Source organism: Eutrema salsugineum, unplaced genomic scaffold (assembly GCF_000478725.1).
Source record: "Eutrema salsugineum unplaced genomic scaffold, Eutsalg1_0 scaffold_17, whole genome shotgun sequence".
Taxonomy (NCBI): domain Eukaryota; kingdom Viridiplantae; phylum Streptophyta; class Magnoliopsida; order Brassicales; family Brassicaceae; genus Eutrema; species Eutrema salsugineum.
Window position 1 is genome coordinate 5,424,938 of NW_006256852.1, and position 13,425 is coordinate 5,438,362.

At 39.5% G+C, this 13,425-nt stretch overlaps 1 non-coding gene across 1 annotated transcript; it reads right to left on the minus strand.

Annotated features, from left to right (window-relative positions):
- Positions 1-5,236: 5,236 nt before the first annotated feature.
- LOC112087701 lies at positions 5,237-5,343 on the minus strand. The gene has a single exon (XR_002900245.1). It is a non-coding gene; the product is annotated as a small nucleolar RNA R71 (small nucleolar RNA).
- Positions 5,344-13,425: the final 8,082 nt, after the last annotated feature.

The window sequence follows — 13,425 nt, forward strand, 5'->3', positions numbered from 1 at the left end:
TCTTCTATTGAATTGACTTATGAGGCTAGGTTATCGATTTTCTCATTGAAAAGTTTCAATATCCCATCAATCCTTTTGTTTAGAGCAGCTGTAGTGGTTGCTTGAGCTTCTATGAACTGTCTGATCACGCCTTCGAGCTGACTCAATCTGTTGCTGAGCTAGACGTTCTCATCTTGCTGGAGAACCTGGTGAGGTAGGCGATACATAGAATATCTAGGGTTTGCCATTTGAGGTGCGTAGGGCTCCTTCTGGAACGTTCTGTAGTCTTCGCTTTGAGTTTTTTCGTAGAGATCGCGCAGATATTGCTTCTCTCTGCGTCTGGTGGCTTGAGAAGTGTTATAGAAACCTTCCTCATAGTGTATATTTCGATTTATAGGATCCATATCTTCTGAAATGGAAACAAAATAACCGAAAAATGGAAAATTGCAGAAAAGGGGGTTATAGAGTCGATTTACCAACTTTTCTCGGGTTTTGCGGAAAAGAAAACGCGTTCCTTCCCCGGCAACGGCGCCAAAAAATTGATGTGTGGTTGTCGGTGTGTCGAGGGTTGTCAAGTTTTACACTAAATGAAATCAATAGCCGCAAGTGCACAGTTGATCGATTGTAGTACTTAGGGATCGAATCCACAGGGAAGGAGGATCTTTTCCTACAAAAATCCTTTGAAATAAGTATAAAGTAAGGAAGTCTAGAACCAAAACGGTTTTGTGGGGGTTTGGTAGTGTGTTTAAAATGTAAAAACGAAATCTTAAAAGAAAATACGGGAATTAAATGACCTAATAACTAAACTTAACGAAAATGAATAAAAATGGGAAAAACGGATATTCTAATTGCTTAAATGAAAATCTACTAAAAAGGAAAGACAATATTGAACTAAAGCTTGAAATAAAAACGGTGTAAATCAATGGAAAAGAAGGCGTTGGGGTTCAATGAAGTTTTCTCAGGGGTACGAACGATTCAAAACATTGCTAGAGAGTAAATTTGATAAGATCTTAGCTTAAACTTTTCGAACTGGAGTCACGGACGTATGAATACGCCATTGTCGTGATCATAGACAACTATCTATCTCAACCCTGACCAGTAGGTTTCCACTCTGGCCCTGGAAGAGAAGAGATGCATTATGTTTAAGACTCGTCCTCATTCATAAATCGCCCATAGGTAGGTTTCCACTCCTATGTTTGTTTTGCTCTCCCAAACTAGATCTGATACCGGATGAACACTTTCGTGTCACCAAGCATCTGGATCAGATTGTAGTTCATGACGCTACTCTCATGCAGTAAAAACGAATTCAGAAGAAAAAGTTCTAAAATTCGGCTCAAAAGCTCATGGAATCCTCATCGAACATATAAATCCCCATCGAAAATCCCTTAATCCCAACAATAAAACTACTCAGACATGATGAACGAAATCAAAAACATAGTATTAATAAGTAGAATAGAAACCGAAATTGAAAAAGAAAGAACAAGGGTTCAAGAGACAGATCTCTCTCTCCCTAAAACCTAAAACTTAAACGTATTCTAAAACAATAAGAAAAATAGCATGTCTTCGAAATAGGGTTCCTAAGACATGTATTTATAGTGCTCAAGACATCTCTGGACGTCACTTAGGGTTTCTCCAAATGAGGGAATCATTGTGGGCTTCAGAAATGGGCCTTCGAGCTTGGAGATGGCTGGCCGCGGTCGGGATGGCTGTGACCGCGGGGAATGGACTGCTGGCCGCGGTCGGGATGTTTCTGGCCGCGGTCGGGATGTTTCTGGCCGCGGGAAATGGCCTGTTGGCCGCGGGTGGAATTGCTTGCCGGCTGGTTTACGGGACATCTTACTCTTCGCGTATCTTTTGAATGAACCGTTGAATTGCCAAGCTGTAAAGTGTGCTGGAAAGCTGATACTTCCATCTTTAAGGTCTCCAAATTTGAGCTGGATCAGACGGTGAGAAGGCCTTCAATCAGGGGTGAACTGACTCTGAGCTGAAATCTAGTTTTCTATCCATTTTGTTAAGCTTTTCCCTAAATTACCTGAAAAGAGTCTTGGAACTACAAATACAAGAAAAACGTGATAAAAGTACTTAAAAGCAATAACATAGAAAGAGTATTTCAAAACGATCCATAAAAGTGGTCAAAATACGGTGTTATCAACATTTAAAAAACCTTTCGAAGGGATACATCCACCTATATTGCACATGACCACCCAGCTCGGCTTCGTAAGGTAGGTGTATTGGTAAGTGCTCCATCACGTCAAAGAAAGAAGGTGGGAAGATTTTTTCCAAATTACACAATATCATAACAATGTTATTCTCAGAACTTGGACCCGGGTGTTATCCAATGATCTACTACTTAGGTCACGGAAAAATACTCCAATCCCTAAAAAACAAAATACTAAAATGTTAATATATTTATGATCATTAATAGAAACATATATTAAAATTAAACAGTATATATACCTGATAATGCAAGGTGGACGTTAGGCGGTAGAAGTTCTGCGAAGACAAACGGAAGCAATTGTTTCATAAATACATGTCCGTCATGACTTTTCATTCCTGAAAGCTTTCCACCATTGATGTCTGCACAACTAGCTAAATCTGCTACATAGCCATCAGGAAATTTAACTTCGTGTTTGACCCATTGTAGTAAGCTATCTTTCGCTTTTGAAGACAATCTCCAAATAGGAAATGGAGCTCGACCTTGGTCATCTACATGTAATTCCCTCTGAGAACAAAATTTTTCAATATCTAATCTTGACTTCACTGTGTCTTTTGACTTGTCTTTAACATTCATAACAGTGTACATAATGTAATCGAAAAAAATCTTCTCGATATGCATTACATCAAGATTGTGTCGTAGCGTCAGATCGGTCCAGTACGGTAGCTCCCAAAATATACTTTCTTTGTGCCAATTATGCCATTCTCCATAGCCAGCCACTTTATTTTCATGACCATTTCCACCACAGTAAGATGTTTTAGGTGGTTCTGCATACCTTATACGCTCATATAAAACTTGTTCGCGCGTTAAAGATGGAGGTGGGTACTCGTTCAATGCATGCTTTCCCTTATGAAATTTTTTTTGTTCTTCCGTAACGGATGACTTATAGGAAGAAATATTCTGTGCCAGTCGAACCAACATGTCTTTCTACTGGCTGGAAGCCAAAATGCATTTGTCTCATCCATACAAATAGGACACGATAGTCTTCCATGTGTCGTCCAACCCGATAACATACCATATGCTGGAAAATCGCTTATAGTCCATAAAAGAACAGCTTTCAAGTTGAAGTTTTGATCCAATGTCACATCATATGCCTGAACTCCGTTAGACCATAACTCCTTTAGCTCGTTGATCAATGGTTAGAGGAAAACATCAAGACTGCTTCAAGGATGATTTGGTCCCGAATTCAAAATTGTAAGAAACAAATACTCAGTGTTCATGCACATATCTGGCGGTAAGTTGTATGGAGTCATGATCACAGGCCATAACGAGTGATATTTTGACATACCAAAAGGATTAAACCCATCAGTACATAACCCAAGATAAACAATTCGTTTTTCTGCTGCAAATGTAGGATGCAAATATTGGAAATTCTTCCACTCTGCTGCAACAGATGGATGACACATGACTCCATCTTCTGATTCATGCTCAGCATGTCATCTCATTGATGATGCAGTCTTCTCTGATTGGTACAATCTCTTCAATCTATCAGTTATAGGTAAATACCATATACGACTGAATGAGATTTTTGTTCGTCCATCACTGGCTTTGTATCTCGGTTTTGCACAGAACTTGCAATGCTCTAACTTCTCATCTTCTTTCCAGAAGAGCATACAATTATCTATACATACATCAAATGTATGATACGTCAATCCTAACTTTCGCATCAAAGTTTCTGTCTCGTAGTACGGACCAGGTGCTTGATTACCCTCTCGTAAATACTCCGTAAACAATTCAGACCATGAGTCCATGGCCCTTTCAGCCATATTATGGTCAGCCTTAATGTTCATGAATCGATCAGCCAGAGATAACTTTGATTGGCCTTCACGACAACCATCATAAAGTGAAGTGTTTGCAGCATCTAACATGTCGTAAAACCTTTTTGTTTCTTGGGTAGGATCTTCATGAAAATGATCATATCCACTTTCATGTTCATGATACTCATGATGATTAATTGGGATAGTACCATGTATTGCATCATTCACCATCCCAACATATCCATTCCCCCCATCAAATGTTGGTGGTTGATGATTATCACTAGTATAATCTACATTAGCATAATAACTACCTGATCCTCCCCCAAGCACATTATAATCTTCACCATGTTCAGACCATACATAATATTCTGGCATAAATCCTCTACTATGAAAATGCTTCGAAATTGTATTTCCTGGTAAGAATTTATTATTTTTACATTTCAAAAAAGGACAGTAAATTCTACCTCCACTACTTTGTGAGAGTGGCTGGCTATTAGCAAAATTCATGAATTGCTCACCCCTGCCAAGAACTCACTTGATATATTATTTGTGTGTGGATCAATTCTGTTATATATCCATCCTCGTGACTGATTCCACATCGGTTTCTGATGAGAATTTTTTGTTTTTTTTTTTTGTTTTGAATATTTTCTTGTCTCTTTTTGAAGACACAAATAATTTTTGTTTAATGGCAATGGAGAACAAGTCTTATATAGGTAAATTTAACTAAAAGATGGATTTTTCAAAACCCAATGGTATATTTTCCATTTGGAGTGTATCACTATTTATGGTACATGTTGAACTTGACCTTCATTCTTTTTTGTCGATGTGGGACAGTTACCAATTCAACACACGTACTTTATTTACCGACTACTTTGTGACGAAACAGTGACAGTAGAAAAATGTTGCAAAAAAGTCGCACATTTGCGACAACTTTGCGACTATATTTCTCGACTAATTTAACAGTCGTTATGTAGTCGCACTTTGACACTAATTTGCGACTAAAGTTAAGTAGTGAAAAGTTAGTCACGAAGTAGTCGCTAATTAGCGACTATGTACCGACGAATATCTTTGGTCGTTAATTACCGACTAATTTGTGTCTGCAGAAACGGTAGTCGCGTATTCGTCGCAACGTAGTTACAAATTAGTCGCAAATATTTGCGACCATAGATGTGGTCGCAAACTGTAGTCACAAAAACTGTGTTTTTTTGTAGTTGGATCCGTCACAACATGGGAGCAATGCAAAAGAGCATTTCTAACCAAGTTCTTCTCTTCATCAAGAACAGCAAGGTTAAGAAATGAAATCTCAAGTTTTATTCAGACGAACCATGAATCATTTTGTCAGGCTTGGGAATCATTTAGAGGGTATACCATGTAATCCCCTCACCATGGATTCTCAGATTCTCAGTTGTTAAGTACCTTATACAGAGGTGCTTTACCAAAGGTCTGACTCCTCTTGTACACTGCTTCAAATGGTAATTTCATGACCAAGGAAGTCAATGGTGCCATGACCCTTGTGGAGAAAGTAGCTCAGAGTGATGAGCTTTATGGATCAGACTTTGACAGAAATTTAAGAGGGGCTATGAGTACTAAAGAGGAAAGAACAAGGAAAGACATCAAATCTCTCAATGAGAAGCTAGACAAACTTCTCTTAGCTTCTCATCAGTCAGCCAACCTTGTTAGAGATGTGAATGATGTGTTTCACGACAATGTTCAAGGGGAAGACATCACAGCTGAGGTGAACTTTGTAGGTGGCCAACAAGGTTACCAAAAAGGCTTTAACTACTACAAGAATCACCTCACCCAGAACTTTTACCCTCAAAACATTAACCAACAAGGTTTTGGCCCTCCCAAACAGCAAAGTCTCCAACAGAACTCAGGGAATAAGGTTCAAGAATTGCAGAACCTGCTCCAGCAAATCCTCCAAGGTCAAGCAAGTGGTGCCATGGACTTCAACAAGAAAAAGGCAGAGATTAACAACAAGGTGGATTGCACTCATTCTGATCTTCTAACTCAGCTTTCAACCTTGGCTTCCAAAGTCAAGAGTATAGAGAACAACAAGGGACACTGCAGTTCTCAAGCTCAAAGATCTTTACCAGGGACATCAGTTGCACATCAAACAGAATACTGTAATGCAATCCTCTCAAATGATGAGAATCATGCTGCTGTCCAAGAAATTGAGGATCTCAATTTATGATGAGGACGCCATCATAGATGAGTTTGAGTTCCTGTTCTGTGATCTCAATGAGGACATTGAGAAAGAAGCTGCGGAGGCAGGTTGCTTTGATATGAAAAAGAATGATTCTGAGATTGCTGAAGGAAAGGATCAGAGAATGGTTCAAGGAAGGACATCTGATGGAGTCTCTAGCACTGGTTCAACAAGGGTGACACCCAAAACTATCCCAAAGCTAGGTAATCCAGGAAAGTTCTTCATCTCATGCTCTCTTGGAAGCTTGAAAGTGGATAATCCTTTATGTGATTCTGGATCAAGCATCAGTGTAATGTCTCTAGACATGGTGGAGAGACTTGGGATCAAGACTCTAAAGCATCACCCCATCTCAATTACCTTTGGAGATTCATCCTCAAAGAAGATTCATCCTCAAAGAAGCCATATGGAATCCTTGAAGATTACCCACTAAAGATTGGTGAATGCATAGTTACAACTGATTTTGTGGTAATGAAGATGAAAAATACCAAAGAGCTTCCTCTCTTGCTTGGAACTCCTTTTCCGAATACTACTGGATCTAAGTGTGATTTCTATACTCAAAGAGTGGTGCTTACTAAGGTAGATGATGAAGTATCTTATCCTCTTAAGTCTCCTCTTGCTGGATTTTGTGGAGTTATATCTGATGATTCTGATGAGTTGAAACACTATGACATGAAGTATGTGGGGAGTATTGGAAATACAGAAGAAGCTCAACCCCTTGCATCTGTTGAGAAGAAGAAAGAATCCTTACTAAGACATGATCTTGAGTTTGAAGGGGATTTCTTTAGTGATGATGAAGCTTGCTTTTAATCTCTATCTCCTACACCAAGTGAGAAGGAGATCAGCAGCAACAAAGGCAATGGTTCAGGGTCTCAAGACAAGAACCCAACAAGCACCAAACCATTCACTCTTGGGTCCTCTTCTCATGTCTTAACTCTCACTCCAAGGAAGTTTGATAGTGGAGCTGTGAAATACAAGGTCCAAAGCAATGGAAGATCAAAACCTTTTGCTAAAGTCAGGGCAATCCTCATACAATAGCTCATAGACAAAGGGTCATCTGGTTTCCAAGAGCTGATGAAGAAGGACCTCATTCTTGAATTCATGGACAAGACAAGGAGAATCAAAGCTCCTCCTCCCCCCCCATTGAGAAAAGAGTATGAAAAGTCAAACTTAGTGACTTAAAACAAAGTTCTCTTGGGAGACAGCCCAAGCTTATCCTTGTACATAACTCTTTTTAATCTCTTCTCTTCTTTTTCATATTTTAGGATGTTTTGATGGGTTTTGTGAAGTGTTTTAAGGTCTAAGGTGACTTAGGGATGCTGTTGTCCAAGGAAAAAGTGGAAAGGGGTCTGAGAACAGGCTGAGGAAGGACTTAAAGCTTGAGAACTTGTGAGACGCCTGGTGTGCTACATGGGTGTGCGAGATGGTCAGGGTCAGGTCCCATCTCGCACACATACTTGCAATTCAGGCCTACATGGGTGTGTGAGTCAGTTCTCTCCTGATCCAAGTAGCACACCTGTTCGCAATTCACACCTCCATGGGTGTGCGAGTCAGTCAACCAAGGGCCATGTCGCACACATGTTCACTTGGTGATGCTAGATGGCTCTGCGGCTCAGAAAACAGATATCCAAGTTGCACAAGAGCTCGCAAATTGAACCTAATTGGGTGTGTGAGATAGGAAGGAGAGCAGCCCATGTCGCACAACTGAAAAAAGCCAAGCTTTATGTGCGACTTGGGTGTACGAGTTGGTCCAAGACAAGTCCATATCGTACAAAGAAGTACAAGCCAAGCCAAATCCATCTCAAGTGATGTCTAGCCTCATCTGGTGCAGATACTCACTCCCCCCTTTGCATAAAAACCACACCAGGTATCACTCCAAATACTTGTAAATGAGCACTTAGCATTTTTCTTTATCATTTGCATTTCATATTTGTTTTTTCCTCTTTCTCATGCTTTATAACACAGAGGACTGTGTTATTTAAGTGTGGGGGAGGGGTTTTGTGTTTACTAATCATGTTTTCTCTTGTTCTTATTTTGATTTGCATCTTGAGTCTGCATCTAAGTACACAGAAATAAACCAAAAAAATTGAAAAATCTGAAAAATTTTCACAAAAATATTCATTTTAGTTGCATTCACATTTTTAGGATTGAGTCTAGTTGCATAATCATATAGGTTGCATCACTTGCATTTGAGTAATGATAGGTTTCTTTGAGAGAGAATCATCTTAAGAACTTGAATTCATGGCCCTGGTTATCAATTCTCTATTGCTAGCAAAACTGGAATGAAATCAAGGGTGAACCATGCTTGGAACTAGTGTCTCAATGCTTCTGTGTTAAGTTGGATCAAGTTGTTATTAGCTCCAGCCTTGCTTAAGTGAAAACCATAATTTGAAAATCCAATTATCATGTTTGTTCATATCATTGTGAACTCATGGTTACCTGATAACTAAGATTTTTAAGGCCTTAAGAAGGGTTATCAATCCCCTAGTCAAAGTAGTATAAGGGGTGTCAATCCATATGTGTGGTAGTTAGGCACTAGTTTATGTGATAAGCTCTTAAGTCAAGTGATCAAAGATGAGTTTTGGTGTGAACAAAGTAACAAGAAAGCATAAAGCAAGAAACAAGCAAGCTATGATGAATGAACTAAACAAAGCAAGCAAACAAAACAAAGTGATGATGATTAAGCAAATGATAAAAGATAAACCTCTAGATGTGATCATTGATTAGGGTGCTGTAGATATCAATTCATAATGCTAAGAACAATAATGCAATGCAAGTTACTCTTTAGTCTAGACTTCAAAAGCAGATTAATTCATTCCCATGACAATAATCCCTTTGCTAATCAATTAATCAAGTCTAACAACCATTAGATATAATCAAGCAATTAACAAGCATAATGCATCAAGCCTAATAAGTGACCAAACAATCTCTCAACCAAGAAGACTGAATCTTATACAGAAAGACATAACAAGCAATCACATGATCTCAAACATTTCAACTTAGAACTCTAATCTAGACTAATCCTCTCATTAAGGCATTAATCTTTACACTAATCCACTTTCAAACCAAATTCCCATTTGTGTAATATGAACTAATGAGCATTAAGAAACAGTTCTAATATGTCATTTATGCATTAAACTATCAATCCCTTGATGAAAAAGGCATAAACCCTTAGCTTAGCTCATTCAAGCATTTCATCAAACACCTTGTGGGTGGAGAAATGCCTAAGCTCTAGATCAGAGTGATGTACAAAGATCTAGCATTAAGAGCAGCTAACTAAGAAAATGAAATGAGAATCTATACCCTAAACATCTCAAATCAAACATCTAAGCACCCTAATCTACACACCTAGAAGTTTAAAAAGTGACTACTCACTAATCCACTACAACAAATTTGGGCATTAATAACACACCATTTCCTTTGCAAGAGGTGATGTTGAACATGATTAGGAGTTTAGATGAGATGAGTAATTGATAAGAAACAGATTTAGTATGATGTAATCCTTCAGATATCTCTTAATCAAAAACGTTTTTACACTAAAAAGGAAAGAAAAATAGAGAGAAAACTAAGTAGAAGATAAGATGTTTAGGGTTTTCTCCAAAAAGCTATATATACTAAGTGCTAATGGACCGGGTCAGCCCAGGACAAACTGGGTACTGACCCGGCTCAGTTGGATACTGGTATGGTTTGCTACGGTCAGATGATGCTTGGCCAGACCGTGGCAAACTGATAGTGTCAAAGTTCTTGGACAGATTCTTCATGATCAAGGTTGCCATGGCTTGATTTACACCATGTCTAGTGGCCGTGTCTCTTCTTTTCTGGGTTTGGGTGATGAACTTCTTGGATTGCCACGTTCTTGATCTGGACCGTGTCATGTTGGGCGTGGCAAGGTGTTGATGATTCGGTGATTGCCACGGCCAAACATCAGGCCGTGCTTCAAGACCATGTCAAATCCCGACCATGACATTATGGGCGTGTCAAAGATCTTCATTGCTTGTCGTGGTCAGGTCCAAGGCCGTGCTTCAAGACCATGTAAAATCCTGAGAGTTGTCATATTATGCCACGGCCAAGCTCAGGCCGTGGCATTATCACCGTGTCAAATCATGACACTTAGCACCTTATCCACTCTTAGACGTCTGGCTGATATGTATGTCTCTCGCCTTCTTTAACTCTCATATCACAACTCCAAATCCAATGATTCGACCTGTTCTGGGACCGTGACTCTATCATCTCCAACTTTAAAGCAGGGTTCGGGTTCAGATGACGTCGGAAAGGGCTCTGTTCCACCGGTTCTTTAAGGCGCATCGCGTAAGACCTGATCGGGCCGCGAGACATGTGTTCCTTCGGATGGCGATATCTCCCAGTTCACGGCCTCAAATCGTCTGATTCTAAGTTTTCCGGAAACTAGACTCATTCCTTTTGATTCGTGATGAAGACACCGGAGGTTGAATCTCATTGCAAGTCCTTCGTCCCACGCGATCAAAGTGAGGGTTTTGTCTGGACCAAACCATCTGTCCGAGTTGCTGTACACAGGTGATGGTTCCTCCATGATCCCAGCTCCAAGTTGCTCCCAAAAGTCTCCAAATGACCTGAGAACACTCCAAAAATGCAGGAAACTCTAGGATCTAATGCAATACCTAACTAAAGACAAAAGCAAAGACAAATATATATAAAACTACCTAAATGTATGCATGAGACTCAATATTTGGACAAAAAATGCAATCCTAAACATGACAAAGTATGAGTATATCAACTCACCCACACTTTTCCTTTGCTTGTCCTCAAGCAAACAAGAACAAATGAGAGAGAGAGGTTGAATGCATGGGAGTTCATATTTCTTTAAAGAGAGATCATCATTAAAAGAATTCAAGGCTCATTGTTCAAGTTACCAATTCTAGACTGCAATGCAAACTGGTTTACTCATAAAAATTAGCCATACTTGTCACCAGATGAACCAAACTCAAGCACAAACCATCACAAGCATTCCTAACCTCAACCTTTTGACATTCATTTAAAGTTTCAAGTGGATTATGTTCATGCAAATCAAGTGAATTCATTTGGCTTGGGATTGGGTTTTGAGATTAAAATGATCTCAATCAAGTAACTGGTATTCCATGCAAGGGGATCACTCAAAAATTAGTAGACTTTAGTAAAATGCTAAGGGTAAAAAGCAATGATGCATACAAAGATAGAACTGCATCTACCCCACACCCAAAATGCTTTTCACAGTCAACTTTAAATCTCTCAAGATTCTTTATCTAGTCTACTCACCCCAAATGGCATTTTATCCTTGACACTCAATCAGCTCTCATCACTCTCGTCATTTCATCTCTTAGGGGAATACTTTCTTTAACAACCACTTAGTGAGTTTCTTTTCTTTAACACACAAGCTCTTCTTTAATTCAGCCTCTTTTTGAATCTTTTCTCTTTTTTTTATGAGACTCTTTTCATTTCAACACATGAGCTCTACATTTCAGCACACACTCACTTTCTTTCATCTAAGCATTCATTCCCCTAACCAATCCGGTTCTTTCCACTTTCATCACTCATATTTCTTTTCAGCTCAAACACTCAAAATCAATGCTCTCACTAGCCCTTGATGTTGGACTAGTATCTACATGCAGCACTATCTTTGTCGCTCTAAACCCAACACTTTTTACCAAGTCTACTAGAAACCAGGCCTCACAAATCATGCACACAAGAAGGGTGTTTAGGCTTCAAAGAAAGGTTTGGCTAAAGGCAGGGAACTGTCTCAAGATGAGAGATCAGCTATTTGAGCTAGCAAGAGTGATAAAAAGGGATAAGAAAGCTCAAATATGTATGTGGTACCCATGAATTCACAATGATATGCATAAACATGATAATTAGATGTCAAATTCAAGGGTTCTCACTTAAGCAAGGTTGAGGCTATTCACAACTTGATTCATCTAGCACAGAAGTATTGAGACACCAGTTCAAAGCATGGTTCACTCTTGATTTCATACCAGTTTTGCAATGCCTTAAGGGACCAAGCTCTTAAAATGATGCTCTCTTCAAGAAAAAATCTATCATTACTCCCATTTGCATATGATGCAACCTATATGAAAATGAAAACTAGACTCAACCTAAAATGTGAATGCAACTACATGAGCATTTTTTTGTGAAAATTTATTTTTCCATTTTTTTGGTTTTTATATGCACTTAGATGAATGCAAAATGAGACTCAAAGTGAAAAGGAAAATAAGAGCAGAATAAACATGATTAGTAAACACGAAATCCCTCCCACATACTTAAATAACACAGTCCCTTGTGTTATAAAAGCATAAGAGAGGAGTAAAAGGCAAAAGCAAGAAAGATGCAAAATGAGAAATAAAGAACTAGATTCATATGTACAAGGAGTTTGGAGCGTTACCAGATTTGTTTTTGATGGAAGGGAGTAGTGGAATTGTGAATCTCAGGGGGCTAAACATCACTGGAGGTGTCCTAGTTTTGATGCTGCTCCTTGCACTGATCTGAACGTGCTTGTAGTGAGGGCTGGAGCTCGTTTTTGTGCATTGTTCCTCTTGCCACCCCCTGTTGCCACGGTCTGGAAGCTCCTCTGGATAGCCCATGGCATTCTTTTGTTCTTCCTCTAACATGTTGCCACGCCTTGAGTCTAACCGTGGCATTCCTCTCGTGGCAAAAGCCGAAGGTTCTGCTGCCTTAAAACATGTTGCCACGCCTTGAATCTACCCGTGGCATTCCTCTCGTGGCAAAAGCCGAATGGTGGTCTATTCAAAATTCAACTTGCCACGGTTCAATTCTGGGCATGGCAATCTCCCCATGGCAATCACCGAAGGTTGGCATCCAAGAAAAAGCCTCATGTCACGCCTTGTTCAAGCAGTGATTCATGGTCGTGGCAAACTGTGAACTTAGCCAAATTTTGCATTTCCTTGCATCTTGTCCACCATTCTTTGAGGCCAAAGAACACCAGGTCATCTGTAACCTGAACACACTCCACAAGACACATCAAAACATCCTAAAAACAGCAAAAGAAAGCATTAAAAAGAATATTTACAAAGGATAAGCTTGGGGTGTCTCCCAAGAGCACTTTGTTTAAAGTCACTAAGTTTGACTTTGCAAAACCTGTTCTTAGTTGGGGTGAGGTGGAGTACTGATCTTTTTCAGCACTTCAATGGTCCTGAGCAAGAAAGCTGAGTTGTGTTGCTGCCTTTTGGAACCATTAGACCCTTGTCCTCGAGATCCCATCTTGAGACCTTTGTCCACCAGCTCTTGAATACCATCTGGGTCTT